We start from the raw sequence: 19494 nt of genomic DNA on the forward strand, positions 1-19494 counted from the left end.
TAAGTTTAGGAAAACCTCTTCGGAACCTTCGGAAACGAGTACGGACTCGTGGCTCGATTCGGGTTCGGACCCGTCTTCCGATTCATCTTCTGACTCTGCTTCGCGGGCCATTAGCGCGAGGTGGCTCTGGTGTTTTTGATCTTCTGCTTCCGACTCTCACGAGGAGGAGTCGTCCCACGTCGCTTTGAGGGCCTTCTTTTTTGTCGGCTTCAGTTTGTCGATCTTTAATCTCGGACACTCATTCTTGTAGTGGCCATTCTTGTTGCATCCGAAGTATGTCACGCTCCTCGATTCGGTTGGAGAATTGATCTTTTGAAGGTCCTTCTTGCTGAAGCTTCTTTTCCTCCTGGTGAACATCTTCCTTACCAAGTTCACCAGGTGTTCTTCATCTTCAGAGTTCTGGTCAGAGTCTTCTTCCGGTTCAGACTTGTTCTTCTTTTCTTTTGAGGAACCTGCAAATAAGGCTACACCTTTCTCGACCCCGGCGTTAGTTTGCTCATGCAATTCTAATTCACAGAAAAGCTCATCTAATTTTAATTTAGATAAATTTTTAGAGATATTGTAGGCATCTACAATAGATGCCCACAAGCCGTTGTGTGGAAAGGCATTTAGGGCATACCTTATTAAATCTTGGTTCTCCATTTGGTGTCCTATTGTGTGGAGTCCGTTGAGAATGTCTTTAATTCTTGCGTAGAGTTGGCTCGTCGTTTCTCCTTCCTGTATTTTTATGTTAAAAATTCTATTTAAGAGCAAGTCTCGTTTTGTTACCTTAGCGTCGCTCGTTCCTTCGTGCAGCTTGATCAATTTGTCCCACAGCTCTTTGGCGTTCTTATGTGATCCGACCCAGTTTAGTTCTTCTCTAGTCAATCCGCACTGTAAGGTGTTGATTGCCTTGTTCTCTGTTGATGCCTTCTTCTTTAGGTCTGTTGTCCAATCTTCTGGATCCAGTAGATTCCCGGAACTATCTACTGGTATTTTGTAAGGTCTTGTGACGCTCATCCACTAGTCGAAGTCTGTCTTGAGATACACTTCCATTCGCTTCTTCTAGTACGGGAAATCATCCCCGTTGAAGAGGGGAGGTCGCACTGTGCTAAAGCCCTCGATCTGCGACATTTTTAATCTGCACACAAAAATTATAGAGAGGTTCCAAGACTTGGTCTTGGATTAGTAGTGCAGGAAGAATTAAATAAAAATAACTAAATTGGTGTTGCACCAAAAGGTAATAATACCTGTTTGGATCTTTATGAAAAACTGAAATAAAAAAAAAATTAAAAACAAGTCACCCCCTTGTCTGATTGGTGGTTGCACCAAATCAGAGTGGTACCTGCTCTGATACCACTTGTTGGATCGTGAAGTTTCGCTAGAGGGGGGGTGAATAGCAATTATAAAAATTTCGACAGGAGTAAGCGCAGCGGAAAAGAAAACAAGCCAAAGAGAACACAAGGATTTACTTGGTTCGGAGCCTTTGGCGACTCCTACTTCAAGGCCCGCACACAAGGGTGCTTTCGATGGCCAATTCACTAGCAGTTCGAAAGTTATTACAAACTAAGTACAGTGAATGCTAATGAAAAAAAAATTAAGGCAATACCGACAAAATAAGAGACTTAGAAAAAGGAAGCAGCACGTTTGTCGGAGCTTTGCAGTGTCGCAGGAGCACAGGAGAGCGAGTTCTTCAATTCAAAGTTGTTGTTGGAGCTCCACCCCTGCCCCTTCTTTTATATGAAGCTCGGGACGCCCCGGATCCTCTCCGGGCGCCCTGGTGGGACGTGGCAGGTCCAACCAGTGAGCTCCACGTGGCGACGACGCGTTTGGATAAAATTCGCCTCCCGGGCGCTCGGATCCCCTCCGGGCGCCCGGACCACCTTTTTCCAGGGAGCACCTTTCCTGCAAAATAAGATAGTCCGAGGCAAATATATAAATTATAACCTGCAAAACAGAGTGTTAGTTCAGTTTATAGTTTAGCAAAAAGATATGACTTAGATTCCGTTTTTCCGAGACCGGAATCTAGTCATGATCTCGACTTAGATATCGGAAATGGTTCTAAGTCAGATCGACGCCTAATGTTCCCTTCCCGGGAACGCGTCCTCAGGTCAGCCCTTCGACCCGTCTGGACTTCTCGCCAAGCATCCGGTCAGCCCGTCGACCCGCTTGGACTTCTCGCCAGATATCCGGTCAGCCCGTCGACCCGCTTGAACTTCGTGCCAGACATCCGGTCAGCCCGTCGTCCTGTCTGGACTTATCCTGCACACTCAGTCAGGGTGTTAGATCACGACAAACCTAACTTAACCTGATTTTTCATTCATCAAAACCTGAGTTAGACCGTTAGTGCTAACCGCACCAACACTTTACTCACCAGGACTTTCTCCTGGCTTCACTCACCAAGATTTTCATCGGCCTAGCTTCACTCACTAGGGCTTTCACCTGGCTTCACTCGCCAGGATTTTCCTTCTTCCTAGCTTCACTCACTAGGGTTTTCACCTGGCTTCACTCACCAGGATTTTCCTTTGCCTAGCTTCACTCACTAGGGCTTTCACCTGACTTCACTCACCAGGATTTTCAACTGCCTAGCTTCACATACTAGGTCTTTCACCTGGCTTCACTCACCAAGATTGCCAACTGCCTAGCTTCACTCACCAGGGCTTCTGATTGCCTGGCTTCACTCACCATTCCAACTGCCTGGCTTAATTCACTAGGACTTTCAACTACCTGACTTCACTCAACAGGACTTTCCAGTCAAGTATCCGGTCAACCTTGACCTACTTGACTCTTCTTCACATTAACTGGTCATCCTTTTACCAGAGGGGAATTGCTCCAATAATCTCCCCAATCGAACAATTACACATGCAATCTTCATGTATTGTCAAACATTGAAACCCAAACATCTAGACTCAAACTTGAGCCAACTCAAGTTTAGTCAACCTGGTCAACCTGGCCTAGGGGATATTGCACCAACACCATGGCTATAGAAGGTGTCTTCCACAGGATAAATTTTTGGCATTGCATTAGATAAGTGTCGGACAGTTCGGGATCAAATTTGCCTTATTGAAGGCGTCTTCCATGGCTATGGAAGGTACCTTCCATGCCTTTTATAAGGCTGTCTCAAGAAGGCATTGAACAATAACACATATACGAGCTATTACACGTCCATTCGAATCTCTGACTGCTCCGGGCTCCTACTACAACTCTGCTATGAAGCTTCTGCATCCGACGACTACTCCAAGGACTTTCGATCGTGACAGGAAGACCGACTCTGACACACGAGCACTTTCACATCAATTCCTAAAGTGTCGGTAACAAGATTGCTAGTTATAATTAAATTCTGCAAACGAAAAATGTAGTATGTTACACTTCTCTGAACTTTCTCTGTACTCGATTTCCTCTTCTGGAGGTACTGGAAAAGATTTTTAGTGGATTACCCATCGATAGGTCCGCGGGACCTGGGTCTTGGAGTAGGAGTCGCTAAGGCTCCGAACCAAGGCAAACCACTCATGTTTTCCTATGTTGTTCGTCTTTTACATGCGTAATCGATCCAACAAGTGGTATTAGAGGTGGTTTTGCTTTGAATTGGTGCAATCACCAATCAAACCAGGGGGAATTATTTTAGTTTCTTTACGGATTTCAGTTTTTCGGACTTCATTTGAATTGGTAAATCTTGCCTCTTGAAATAACTCTTTCTTATTCGACCTTTACTTGAAGTTAGTGCAACACCACTCAAGTCGTCAGTTTTTTTTTTCATTTTTTTCAAACACTACTAATCTAAGACCAAGTCTTGGTATCTCGTTTTAGTTCTCTATCTACAGCTGTGAAATGACCCAAGATGAAGGATTGAGCATCGTTCGTCCTCACCTCTTCAACGGTGATGACTTCCTGAACTGGAAGAAGAGGATGCCGGTATATCTGAAGACCGACTTCGACTAATGGTTCAGTATCACAAGAGGTTACAAGGCTCCTGTCGATAATACTGGAATTCCAATGGACCCAGAACATTGGAATCCGGAAATGAAGAAGAAGGCTCAAATCAACTTCAAGGATCTTAACACACTCCAGTGCGGGCTGACGAAGGAAGAATTGAACCACGTCGACCCATACGAAAATGCGAAGGAGCTATGGTATAAACTCATCAAATTGCACGAGGAAACCAACGATGCTAAGGTAACAAAAAGGTATCTTTATTTAAATAAACTATTTAACATAAAAATGCAGGAAGGAGAATCTGCAAGTCAACTCCATGCAAGAATAAAGGGCATTCTCAATGAACTTCACACCATCGACCATCAGATGGAGAACTGTGACCTGATAAGGTATGCCCTAAACGTGTTTCCCCAAAATGCACTGTGGGCATCCATCGTGGATGCCTACAAAATTTTGAAGAACCTATCTAAATTAAAATTAGATGAATTATTTTGTGAGCTTGAACTCCATGAATAGACTAACTCTAAGCAGGTCGAGAAAGGTGTTGCTCTTTTTGCAGGCTCCTCAAAAGAAAAGTATAAAACCAAACCTGAACCTAACGTTAAGTCTGACCAAGACTCAAAGGATGAAAAATACCTGGTGAACTTAGTAAGAAAGATGTTCACCAGGAGAAAGAAGAATTTCAGCAAAAAGGACTTGCAGAAGATCAACTCCGCCTCCAACTCTAACAACAAGAATGTGACATGTTTTGGATGTAACAAGAAAGTGCACTACAAGAACGAGTGCTCAAAGGTGAAAGACAACAAATCCAAACCAACCAGAAAGAAGGACTCAAGGAAACTTGGGACAAATCGCCCGGAGATGAATCAGACAGCGTAGAACCAAAGCACAGGAACTACCTCACGCTGATGGCTTACAAATCAGAATCGGAGAGCAAGTCGAAAGACAGGTCCGAACCTGAATCAAGTCACGAGTCCATACTCGTTTCCGAAGGTTCCAATAAGGTATACCTTAGTTTAAATAAAAATTTATTTAAAATCATTGCATGCTTAAATAGAAAATTAACTACTTATGGAAATCAAATAAGCAATCTAAGTAAAGAAAATAAATCACTTAATGAACAACTAAACTCAACAACTGAACCAATTCAAATTGAAATCTCAACTAAAGTTGCAAAACTTGAGGAGGATAATTTCAGATTGAGAAATGAAATGGTTAAACCAAAGGAATTATTTGAAAAATTCATAACTATATCTAAGTACCTTGACATGATACTTGGATCACAAAGAGTTGTGTACAATAAGTTCGAACTCGGATATAAGCCCAACTCAACCAACAAATCCTTTATATCTTTAGTTAACCAAAATAAAAATCAAAGTAAAGCTTGGGTTCCGAAAGCGTGTCTAACCATGCAAGTAGGACTCAATCAATATTATATACCTAAAGATAAAATCTATTATATAAATCAAAAGACTCTCCCTTAAACTCTAAAATTAAATCTTCAAAAATAAATACAAAACAAAAGAAAAACCTTAAGTTATTTAAACCTAACTTAAATAAATATAATATAAATAAAAAGTATAAGCAAGTATACTACAACTATAAAACTAATCTACATAGACCCAAAACTTAACCCAAAAGATTCAATAATTCAGGGGGAGGCTCCAAATTAGTTGGCACCTTCAAAATAATAATTTATCCGGATGGGTAATAAGGACTAGTCTAAAATAGGGACGACAGTTTAACTTGATCAACGGTACTGATGAAGTTTTGGATGATAGTAGATTAGAGAAGGTCTGTCTATGCATGTCTAGAAAGATATGGCTTCGACCTTGTGCATTTGGCTTAGCGGAACTAATTAAAGTTATCCCTTACAAATCCTAACTAGTTAGACCAAGATTTTATACTAAGTTCAGTGTATAGGACTATTTGGAAAACCTCGAAGGTATGGTTACTCTAATGATGTCCAGATGACTCACCATAGCCCAGAAGTTTATCCAAAAAATATCTATTTGTTGAACTCAAAACTAAGCCTGAATCTAACACTAAGTTAAACCAATCCTTGAAATTAAATTTTAACTCATCTCACAAAATTATAGAATTCCTTGATTGAAAACATAGATCGGATGAGATGATTAAGGACTAAATTTAATCTAAATTCAAGTCAAATTCAACTTTAACTTAAAAATCAAACTTAAGTTAAACTTAAAACTTTAAATTAAAATTAAACTTAAAACTTTAAATTAAAATCAAACCTAAGTTAAATTAAAACTTTAAATTGAAATTAAACTTAAGTTAAACTTAAAACTTTAAATTAAAATCGAAATTAAACTTAAAACTTTAAATTGAAATTAAACTTAAGTTAAACTTAAAACTTTAAATTAAAATCGAAATTAAACTTAAAACTTTAAATTAAATTAAACTTAAACTTTAAATAAAAAATTAACATTAAAGTAAGCTCAATGTAAATTGATATTAACTCCTACCTATTGTAGGAAACCAAGTGAATATTGGACAGTGGATGCTCCAAACACATGATGGGGGATCACATCAAGTTCACTCAATTAACATACAAAAGGTTAAGAACAGTTGCCTTTGGAAACAACGATAAACTCAAGATAATTGGGGTAGGTAATATTGAACTTAAAACTGATTTTATTGTTAAGAAAGTATTACTTGTTGAAAATCTCAAATACAACCTTCTCAGCATTAGTCAATTATGTGATTATGAATATAAGGTTAGGTTCCTATCCTCTGAATGCTTAATTAAGCACTTAGACAACCCTTCTATAAGTCTAAAAGGGTTTAGAAAAGATAATATCTATGCAATTAATCTAACCACTTCCTCACTTAAGTGTTACTTAACACAAAAGGAAGAAACTTAGTTATGGCATAGAATAATGTCACACACAAACTTTAGAAATTTAAGTAAATTAAATGGATTAGCTAGAGGCTTACCAAAATTACCTAACTTAGACTCAACAATTTGTAATGTCTATCAACAAGAAAAACAAATAAAGTCTACTCACAAATCAACTAATCAACTTCAAACAAATTCAATACTAGAACTATTACACTTAGACCTATTTGACTCTCATGGGATTAAATCAATAAATGGAAGCCTATATTGCCTAGTAATAATAGATGATTACTCTAGATTTATTTGGATAAAATTCTTTAAAAATAAGGATGAAACATTTGAAATTTTTAGTAATTTTTGCAAAAAATTTGAAAATGAAAAGACCAAAAAAATAAAAGAATCAGAAGTGACAACGGAGGTGAATTTAGAAATCACAATTTTAATCAATTCTGCCTTGAAAATGGTTATCATCACGAATATTCATACCTTAAAACACCCCAACAAAATGGAATAGTAGAAAGAAAGAACATAACTCTACTTAAAGTCTCTAGGATAATGCTAAATGAGTATAATCTACCAAACTACTTTTGGGTAGAAGCTGTTAGCACAGCCTGCTATGTACAAAACAGAACCACTATAAACAAAACATATAATAAAACATCATTTGAACTCTATTATAATAAATAACCTAATATTAAATACTTTAAAGTATTTGGATGCCCAGTCTATATACTAAATACAAGAGAATACTTAGGAAAATTTACCTCAAAATAGAAAATGAAAATGAAATCTTTATAGGTTACTCACTAAACAATAGAGGTTACAGAGTATATAACAAAGTTACACTAAGAATTGAAGAAGCCTCAAATGTAAAATTTGAAGAGTCTAACCAAAACCTAGAACAAATCCAAAATCAAACAATCGAATTTTTTTGAGGTACCACTAGTCAAGGGGGAGCAACTAAAAACCTAAGTCATGAAGAAGAAGATCAACTTCAACTGAATGAAGTTACTAGAACCATAAGAGTAAACCCAAATCATCCAATTGACCAAATAATTAGTAACTCAGACTTAAGAGTTAGACTAGGTGTAACGACCCACCTTCTACTACTAGGCTGTAAGGTGAATCGTTACGGTTTTGCTGTGCTAAGCTGCGCGGAAAACTGATCTAATTTGAGTTTTTGCTAATTATCTGATTAATGTTAACTCTGACGCTAACATTCCGGGTGTACCTTGGAGTGGTACACGTGCTAGGGGAGGTATTTACAACTAGTAACACTCTCTGGATCGATCCACAGACCGATCTGCTGATACTGGTACGGTCACAGACCCTGGGTCGGTCGGTTGTCCGATCCCGAAGCTACATCGCTTCTGTCCCCAGCTGGATCGGTCTACCGACCGATCCAGGAGTGTCCTGATCGGTCGGCACGACCGATCCAGGTATGTCTGGATCGGTCGGCTGACCGATCCAGGCACCTGGAAATCGGGTGCTCGCTACTGTATGGTACTGGATCGGTCGGCTGACCGATCCAGGAGGATACAGTAGCATACTATATCTGGCTGGATCGGTCGGCTGACCGATCCAGTGACACAGCCAGGCCCTGATCGGTCTGTAGATCGATCAGAGTCTGATTTCACCCGGGGAATCTGATTTCAGCACTTTGGCGTGCCAAAACCCCACTTAACACCTAACTAATGCATCATAACTATTCTAACAACAAATAATAACATTCCAACGACATAAACTAGTAATCTGACTTAACATAGGGCATAGCTTAGGAATTCATGGCAACACATAACTAAAAGTGCCTAGAACATGGAAACCAAAACCAATAAATAAAATGCTAAAGTAAATGCTACAGAGTTAAATGCTCAATTTGCTACGTCCCCTAAGGACCTTTGATTCCAGTTCCATACACACACATCCTCATCTGCATTGACCTCCAGCCTCCACTGCTAGTCCACTTTTCCTTTACCTTTATCTGCAGTATAAGAAAAGTAGTATCTGTAAGCTAACAAGCTTAGTAAGAAACCATCTACCTCACAAAAACATGCATTCGGTGCAATATGGTTTTTAAAGCATGCTATTTGAAAATATGCACTGAACTTGCTAAGTCATGGTATACTGAAATCATAAAGCATAACACATAAGCATGGCATGAGCACTGAATCATATCATAGCAAGCAATAAAACACTGAACTGAACATAAGCTAAACTAACTGAAACTAAATCTGTAACTGGAAACAAACTCAACTAGTATAATTGATTTTGAGTTTTGAAATCTAATACATAATAGGTGAAAATACTAAACATGCTGTTGGGCCCGGCTGTGCGCGCATCCCTAACTAGACCCGGGTTTGCAAGTCCCGAATTTAGTAGGGTTAACTAGGTTATCTAAACCTAGGGACGACTGTGGGAGTCCAACCCAATGGATATCTGATCCAGTACAGTGCCACTGAAAATAAAATACTGATATCTATAGCTAACTGATATAACATGCTATTTCTAGGTTATCTGAACCTAGAGCTAGGTTATCTGAACCTAGAGGCGACTGTGGGAGCCCACCCATTGGACCGTAGTCCCATAAAACTGAACTAAACTAATGTGCTGGTTTAAATGCCTCTAATGCATTTAACTGAGCTAATAAACATAACTGAGGTGGTATTTAGCTACACTAACATTTTACCGAACACTTGGTGTGCTCCAACTCTCTCCTCTAATAGGGAGATCACCTCTAGGCACCCGACAACGTCTAGAATCTCCAACTAAAGGAGAACAACGTGTCCGGCCCGTCTAGAGGTGTTCAACCAGATCCCTAAATCCTCGAGGAGGGTTTAAACATACCCTATGTGCCGGAAAAAACCTGCATATAGCTAAAACCAATGCGTAGGAAACCAAACGGAGCTATTATACCGCAGGTGAGGGGTTTCTTACCTCTTGATCGTAATTTCTTACGATTCTATTCGCTAGAGTTCCGGTGGAGATGATCCTCTCGACGATCCGATCACGTCTTCGCGTTCCTCTCACGGAGAAGAACCTCTTTCGTGTTGGAGTCGTCGTCAGAAGATGAACCTATGGACCCTTGCCTTGGTGTGCCGTGCGTGAGGAAGAGGAGAAGGAGGGAGAGGCGGCGGTGAGGTTTTGGAAGAGAAAAGTGGCGTGAGGTGAGGAGGTGCCGAACCAAAACTTAAACCAACCCAACTTAAGTTACTTAATTTATATTAAGTGGATACTAGGCCCAACTCAAATATAAATATAAATGTTTCCCTTCTCTTTCAGCACGGCCCTGCTGGGTTCAACTGGTTACTAGCATTATCCCTTAAACCATAGGTCTCGGGTTCGATTCCCGCCTAGGCCGTTTTCGTTTATACTTATTTTTCCGGAAAAATATCTAAAAATTCCAGAAAAATCATAGAATATTTATAATGCAAGTTTGAGAATTTTCGAGCGTTACACTAGGTCATCCTTTAGAAATTTAAGTCAAATATCCTTGATCTCAAAAATTGAACCCAAAACGATAGAAGAATCCTTACTTGACCCAGACTAGATCATAGCCATATAGGAAGAATTAGCCCAATTTGAAAGAAATGAAGTTTGGGACTTAGTACCACCACCTAACAATAAAAAGGTAATAGAAATAAAATGAGTGTTTAGAAATAAACTAAGTGAAAATGGAGAAATTAATAGAAATAAGGCTAGACTAGTGGCTAAAGGGTTTAGTCAAGTCGAGGGACTTGACTATGATGAAACCTATGCCCTAGTAGCTAGACTTGAATCTATTAGAATGCTACTTAGCTATGCAGCTCATAAAGGATTTAAACTTTATCAAATGGATGTTAAATCTGTCTTTTTAAATGAGCTAATAAAAGAAGGAGTGTATGTAGGTCAACCACCTAGATTTGAGAGTCTAGATCATTCTAACTATGTCTTTAAACTTAAAAACCTTATATGGTCTTAAACAAGTACCTAGAACCTGTATGAATAGTTGACCTTCTACCTAATTTCCAAAGGATTCAATCAAGAATAAATTGACCCAACCTTATTTGTAAAGTCAATCAAACAAGATATCTTAATAGCCCAAGTATATGTAGATGATATAATCTTTGGCTCAACCAACTCAGAACTTTTACAAGAATTTATAACCTTAATGGAACAAAATTTTGAAATGAGTTTAGTAGGAAAACTAACTTTTCTTTTAGGATTACAAATTAAACAAACGAATGAAGAAAATTACGTTTATCAATAAAAATATACTAAGGAATTACTAAAAAAATTTAGAATGGAAAACACCAATGGCAACTAACACAATCTTAGACAATGACCCAAATGAAAAATCAGTTGACTTAAAATACTATCGGAGTGCCATAGGTAGCCTATTATATTTAACTATAAGTCAACCAGATATTTTATTTACAGTCAGTATGTGTGTTAGATACGAAACCTGTGCTAAAGAATCCCATTTAACTAACGTAAAAAGAATTTTCAGATATCTAAAAGGAACTTCAAACATTGGAATTTGGTATCCTAGAACACCCAATTTTGAACTCATAAGTTATTCTGACTCAGACTATACTGGTTGTAAACTAGAATATAAAAGTATAAGTGGTGGATGTCAATTACTAGGTCCATCACTTGTCAGCTGGTTTAGTAGAAAGTAACACTGTGTTGCCTTATCTACTACTGAGGCAGAATATATAGCAATAGAAGAATGTGTTGCACAACTGTTATGGTTGATGCACACTCTACAAGATTTTAATTTAAACTTAACAAATACAAAAGTAATGATTGGCAATATTAGTCCAATCAATCTAACAAAAAATTCAGTGCATTATTCAAGAACTAAATATATTGAGATTAGGTACCATTATCAGGGATCATGTAGCTAAGGGCAACATTGAACTCACTTACATTGAGTCCAAGTTAAAATTAGCTAACATATTTATCAAACCTCTCCCTGAAAGTGAATTTAGCAATTTACGTCGCAAACTAGGAATGTGTTTTATAGACTAGGACCATCATTTTCAAAATTTCAAAATTCTAGGGCAAAATTCTTTATTTTTCTCAAAATTCTCTTATTTTTAGAATTTTTAAATCAATTTTAACCTTAGTCTAGATCAAATCCTTAGAAAGTATGTTCCTATAGATCTAAAACTTGAGTATCTCACCAACACATTAAGGCTACTTTGTTTGTGATTGCCAAACTTAGAAAAGGAGTGAGATGCAAGGCAGATTGCTTGGACTTAAGATGCTTATATCAGTGCATCAACTTAAGTTTAGGCGTTAAATACCAAACGTAGAATGATTGGGTTAAGTAATCTAGTTTAGTCAAACACCAACTGGATAAAATGACTTAATCTGACTAACCAAGTGAACACTGCTATACACTACAACAAATATGATTTTCCGCAACACATTATTAACGGCGTGCAGTTAGAGCATGCCATTAATAATAGTTTTTACGATGCGCCTAATTATGTGCGCTGCGAATAGTATAATATTTATACAAACGACGGCGTGCAGAAAAAGTACACTGTCAATAAACTTTTCTACATCATATAAAGTATGATGTTAAAACTTAATATTAACAACGTACAGAGTGCATTGTTAATATTATCATAATTATATAAATAACGGCGTAAACAAATACACATGATCAATAAATATTATTTATTAAAATAAAATATTAACAGCAACTTACTTTTGTACGTTGTAAATAATTTGTTAAAGATTTTATGAATTCTTTCCGCCCACAGAACCTCTGTCGCAAACCTTCTCTTCCCGCAAACCCTCTACCAACTGACCACGAGGAAGAGGATGCGCACCGTAGCTTCCATCGGTGCCCACAGTGAAGTTAAACTCTATAACACCCCACCCTCCTCACTACTAGTCTGTGAGGGTGGAGGGCTACTGAACTACTAACATTTCTTAAAACTAATATTGCACATATGTAATTATCAATACATAAACTCTCTAAACATGCAACTGATAGCAGCGGAAATCATAAACAACTTATCTCTACATTCTACTCCAGCATATGAACACAACTAAAACTATATATCAATCTAATCATGCTGAAATAAATGTATTAATCTGAACATGCATGCAACCATTATGCAACTCAGATAATAGGTCTAATATGCATAACAATTTAAATGGAAGAATTTTAAATACATGAAATCACTCTGATAAAATAAAATCATCAACATGAATAAACAATTTCAATAGTCTAAATACATGGCAATCTTAATAAATTCTTATACTAAATCTCAAGGCTTCTATAGTCCAGGCATCACACATCCATCCGCACCTCCTTGTCACCTTCCTTTGCTATAGCTTTTCCTTTCCTTTATCTGCAGTAAGAGGAAAATACATCTATAAGTAAAATTGCTTAGTAAGCGCTATCTAACTCACAAATCTCGAATATGCATGTGAATAAGAATAAATCTAAAACTGAATGCTTTAAAGGAAATACTACATATGCTCATCTGATAATAGAGAAATCAAAACATACTGAAATGCTAAACATGTATAACTGCTTACCTAATAGCAAATAACAATAAGCAAATATGAACATCATGCTAGCATAAAAGAAAACTAATCTTGCTGAACTTTAAACTTATGTGAAACTTATTTCACTTGTTTAAAATCTTATACTTTTATACTTGAAAATAATAATCTTTTCTTTCTTGGGCCCAGGCGTAGTACCATTGCGCGCTCCCTAATAGAAACTGGGGTAGCGAGCCACCAGTCCTACGAGGGTAAAGACCTCGGTCTTACTAGGGCCGAGACCTCAGAAACGGTCACCTGGATTTGTTTAACGACAACCTCAGAAGTCGGGTACTAGCCTTCTCAAGTAAAATACTTATACTTGTTAATACTTCTAATAAAAGAATGTCTTATACAAAACTGCACTAAAATGCTTATTAACACTGCACTGAAATGCTTAACAGAATTGCATGGAAATGCTCAATAAAACTGCACTGAAATGCTCAATAAAACTGCACCGAAGAGCTTAACAAAATTGCACGGAAATGCTTAATGAAACTGCATTGAGATGCTTAATAAAACTGCACTGGGATGCTTAATAAAATGCATTGAGATGCTTAATAAAACTATGACAAACTAAAACTGAATGCTTCAATCTAAAACTGCAATGCTAAATAATTGAAATACTGCAATACTAAACAATTGAAATACTGCAATGCTACAATTGGGATTCACACCTACTGTATTTTCAAAGGAAGTGCATTCTTAAGGAAAATGCAACTGCACTGCTACATATAAATCTCACGCCTACTGCATATGCCAAAGGAAACTAGAAGCTTAATGAAAAATACAATCTGCATTGCTTCATTTGTTGTGCACGCCTATTACAACACAAAGAAAACTAGATGTTTGATGCAAAAATTTGGAATGCTTAACACTTGGCTGTACATGTCCAATTAATTGCAAAAGAACCTTTAATCCTACTACAACAGAGATAAAAAGAAAGAAAGCAAAGAACGATTGCTACTCTTAATACTCCTAACTATCCCAATACTGCACGGTATGATCCGGAAGCAAGGAACAAACAAAATTCTCAGTAAACACAATTCTATTCAGCATTCCGAAGCAAGGAAAGAAAAATTTGAGCTTGAAACTACCCTTACTGCAGGTGAGTAACACTTACCTTGCGTTCTTGGACTCACTACCGAAGAAGAAGGCTCCTAGGGTTTCGTCTAGCTCAAGATTCTGGCTCCTCCTCGTGCCCACGAACTCTCTCCGACGAGGAGATCGTGTTGGTGAAGAAACCCTTCGGATTGGACCCTTGGCCGACCACTGGAGACGAGCCCTAACTTTCCTTACTTTCCGCCCGAGCACAGCCGTCGCACACCGAAGAGGAGAAGGGAAAGAAATTAGGTCACGGCAAATACCTAAGTTCTCTCTTTATAACTAGGTATTTCTGTTAACCACCACAGCTTAAATTATTTCTGGCTTTTATTTGTTCACGAAACACCTATTGAACGCTTGGCTATTGCGATTCACTTAAGTCTTGGACCAGTTCGGAGGTCGTGGGTTCGAATCTCGGCCGAACCTCGTTATATTTTTAAACTTATTCTTTTTGGTAAAAATACCAAACGAACTCTAAAAATTACATAAAAATACTCTAAAAATCTCTAGAATATTTCTAAAATATTTCTAAATATTTTTAAGACTATTAGGACTCGTAATGAGAAAATTTGGGTTGTTACAAACTCCCTCTCCACCTCCTCCCCTCTTCTCTCCCGACGCATCCTCTTCCTCGTCATCTGTAACGATAGCGAACTAGAGGTCAAAGAAAGGTGCCTCATCATCCGCTATCGTTGTCCTCCTCCTTCTCGTTATGAGCAGAGGACGAAGGCTACGATGGTGGAGCCGGCGCCGGTCGGGTTAAAGGCAGGGGAAGAGGCCTCGCCCCTTCGTTGTCTTCCTCTTCCCCGGCGTCAGGGATCTCTCCCTCTTCTCCATCGAGGGGGTTCCCTTGTCCTCCGTCCACCTCGTTGTGTTCGACGACACATGGAGGCAAGCCAAGAAGATGGTGGCGGCGAGCGCGTCGTTCCTCGAGTGATTTGTTGTTAGGGGTTCACTAGGCAAATGTGATCGACTGGTGGAGAGGCCAAGCACGTTCGAGTCAGAGCTGATGCTTAGGGGTTGTGTGAGCACAATGGAGGTAGTGGCGAGTGTGTTGCGAGTGATGGAGCTAAGTGGAAAGGGGTGGAGGTGGAGGGCATGCTGTTGTTGCTGAGAGCCATGGTGGGCTTCTAGGCGCTCCACCTAAAGCCGACGAAGCCCCGCACCAAACTGAAGAAAAATAAGGAAATCATTGTACAAATGTTGGCAGCTAGGAAGTCAAATGAGAAGAAGGGAGCTGTCGAGGAACACAATCTGGTACAATTCTATGCTCATAACCTGTTTGTTGTTATTAGTCTTAGAAAGAGCAATATTATTTAACCTATTTGTTGTTCTGAAAGAGAATTAGTTGTTTAATAAACTGTTTGTTGTTTAAAAGCCTTTCTGTTTTGAAGCTATTACTGAAATTGAATTGTACAAATTTGCCCCTTGGGATCTCCCAGGCAAATCTCAATTGCATAACAAAGACCTTGAGTGGTACTTCTTTTGTGCTAGAGATAGAAAATATCCTAATGGCTCTAGAGCAAATCGCACAACTGGAAATGGCTACTGGAAAGGATAAAGATGTTGTTGACAACTCTTCTACCATTGGGATGAGGAAATCTTTGGGTTTTCATGTAGGAAAGCTTCCAAAAGGTAGCAGAACTGACTGGATGATGTATGAGTACAGACTAGAAAACAAGGAACTAGTTGATGCTGGATTCTTTTAGGATGCATATGTTGTCTGCAAAATCTTCCAGAAAAGTGGTTCAGGTCCTAAAATTGGGGAGCAATATGGTGCACCTTTAACCGAAGAGGATTATGATGATGACACAACTACTGAAGATTCTTTTCCTCTTGGTCCAGAATCCTTAGATTGTCAGACTACTTTGTTCAATCCTATCACTGAGCAAGCTATGACCTCTGCTGTCATTGAGACATCTTCCAACCATGATCTTCTTGAATTTGATGGAATACTGCTGGATAAATTTTTAGAGTTTCTTGATAACTCTCCACCTAGAGAGAATGCTCATCATGAGGTCCCTGATTCAGTTGTTCCCAATAAAACTGTGGATGAAACCTCTTCCATAGGTCCTGAGGAAATCTCTACTGAATTAGAAAATATATATTCTCATGAGTCAAATTCTAACAACAAGGCATCTGAAGACAATCTCGAGGGAACTGCTTTATCTTCTGCTATTAGAACTTGAAAATGACCAGTATCTGGAGCTCACTAATTCTTGGTTTACCGAGGATAACAGTCCATGTCAATCTACCATGCTGATTGACGCATTAACTTCCATGAATAATAATCTAGTTCCCATGCCTGATTCAGTCCCTTGCTTTTCTAATGATGGCAGTACTTCAATGCATTATGCTTCTTATGTAGGAGCTGAAATTACCAATGGACAACCTACAACTACTGTACAGACAGAAGATGTTGGAAGATTTGCCTATCACCCAGATGCTCTTGAATTTGAATCTCTTCTAGCCAGTTTCACCAACCCATTTCTTTGATACCATGTCAGATAGACAGATTAAGATTTTCCAGAACTCTTGAAGAATAAACTGCTCAGATACCTCTGCTAAAATTGAGTTGGCCTTCTTGATTCTCAACCTAAATCTACACTCTACATGGAAAAATTTGGCTCGTTGAAATGTATTCAAGTTTTCATGCTAGTCGTATGCCTTCTATACTTGTTGTATAGCCAAGTAAGAATCCTTGAAAGATGCAACTGTGTAAAGCAACTTGATATTGCAACCGGAGTATTGGTTGTGCTCCTTACCAGAAAACATGATCTCTAGATGAAAGCTTCCGTTGCCCTATAGATTCATCTAAATATTGTACCACCTACGCACAACAGGATCATAGCCAAACATAGACGATCTTATCTGTTGCTAAGTCTGTTGGCTCAGCATGCACACTACACCTTTCATAACTGATCAGTCCTGGGGTTCTTTACTACTATATGCCATTAGTTTCTGCACTCGCCTGGCAAGAGAACCAATAGATGAAATGTCAACTTATGTATTGATCTGTAATCGAATTCTAAAATAATATATTTATCTCTTGATTAGCTCAAAAAACAAAAGATGGAAGTCTTGAGAATGATATGAACACTTGTGGCCAGTGGAACACGGTTGGATGCATATTAGATTAAAACAATGTTAGAACATTATTGATAGTGAAAATTTTGATTGTTAGCAATTCATGATTTTTTAATTGATTTAGAGAATTGTATGAGTTTGTAAAATGATTATTATATGAATAAAAATTATATATTCACATTTTATAATTTTTTATTTCTATTTTAAGTGATAGATGAATTGTGATAATATCTAAATTTAAAATTTGAATTATATATTTTAAATAAATATTAGTGGTAATTGTATGATATTTTTAACTGTAGCATGCATCAAATGCTGTTAACCGCAGCGCACGGTGCACACTGCGACTGCTCTTAATCACAGCGCACAGTGCGCGCTGTGATTGCTCTTAATCGCATCGCGCAGTGCGCACTATGACTGCTCTTAACCGTAGCGCGCAGACTGCTCTTAACCGCAGCGCGCGGTGCACGCTGTCAATGTCTTATGACTTTCAACAACTTGCAGTTGTGCAGCATGCGATGCGCGCTACATATAGCATATTTGCGCACTGCGAAAAGTCAAATTTGTTGTAGTGTATCTTCTAATAGTTAATTAGTAACTAACGGTTAGACAGTTAAAAACAATTCATAGTTGATTAAATTATTTTGAAGTAATCTCAGGTTAGGGGGAGGATAAATAAGTCAATAAAATTTTGAAAACATTCTGTTTTACTCATTCAAAACTCCATTTATTACATGTTTTGAAAAAATATTTTGAAAACTGTTTCAATTTTTCCAAACTACCTTAAAATAATTTTAAATGTTGTAGCACTTAGTGTTTTAACTTTTTGTTTTAAAGCTTTTAAAGTTTGTTTTAAATAACTAGTATTTTAAAAATTCTTTTTCGCAAACCTTAAAGTTTCTAAAAGTTAGCAAACTTTGAAACAAATCAAATTGGTTAAGGGGTTAAGTTGAATTAAGTTAGCAAATTCTGAAACGAATCAAATCCGAATAACTTTAACGATATTCTTTGTCTACTTTTTTACATCAAAAAGGGAAAGATTGTTAGTGCAATTTTACACTAACGGTCTAACTCAAGTTTTGATGAATGACAAGTAAGTTAAGTTAGGTTTTGTTGTGATCTAATAACCTGATTAAATGTACAGAAGAAGTCTAGATAGGTCGACGGACTGACCAGATATCTAGCAAGAAATCTAGCTAGGTTGACGAGCCAATTGGATAGTTGGTACGAAGCTCAGATAAGTCGACAGGTTGATCGGATATCTGGTAAAAAATCCAGCTAGGTCAACAGGACGATCGAATATTTAGCATGAAGTTCAGGTAAGTCGACGGGCTGACCGGATGTCTGGAAAACTGGTAAGTTAAGGTAAGTCACTGGAGGAGAGTAACCAAGTAAGGACGCATCTCAGTTGAAGGGACAGTAGGCATTGGTCCAGATTAGGTCCATTTTGGATCCCTAAGCTGAGACCTTGACTAGTTCCTGGTCCTGGGAGGACAGGAACTAATTACTACTCTTTATTATTATTAAATTATCAAAATACTTATTTTGCAGGGTATTTTGGACTAACATTGTTTTGCAAGGCAAAGATGAGAAAATTATCTTTGGATGAACATGCACCTCCAAGCAGTGAAGGCGTCTTCGTACTGTTCATAAAAGGCGTCTTCCACAGGATAAATTTTTAGCATCGCAATGGATAAGTGTCGGGTTGTTCAGGATCGAATTTGCCTTATTGAAGGTGCCTTCCATGGCTATGGAAGGTGTCTTATTGAAGGTTCCTTCCATGGCTATGGAAGGTGCCTTCCATGCCTTTTATAAGGCTGTCTCGAGAAGGCATTGAAGAATAACACATATACGACCTACTACGCTTCCATTTGAAGCTCCGACTGCTCCGGGCTTCTGCTACAACTCTACTATGAAGCTTCTGCATCCGACGATTGCTCCGAGGGATTTCAATCGTGACAGGTATGTTAGGACCTTTGTGCTCG

At 38.2% G+C, this 19494-nt stretch overlaps 1 pseudogene; it reads left to right on the forward strand.

Moving 5' to 3' along the window:
• The first annotated feature begins 15157 nt into the window (after positions 1 to 15157).
• Positions 15158 to 17567, forward strand: LOC122023247 (annotated as a pseudogene).
• The last annotated feature ends 1927 nt before the right edge of the window (positions 17568 to 19494 follow it).

The sequence above is a fragment of the Zingiber officinale genome, chromosome 9B (genome assembly GCF_018446385.1).
Source record: "Zingiber officinale cultivar Zhangliang chromosome 9B, Zo_v1.1, whole genome shotgun sequence".
Lineage (NCBI taxonomy): Eukaryota > Viridiplantae > Streptophyta > Magnoliopsida > Zingiberales > Zingiberaceae > Zingiber > Zingiber officinale.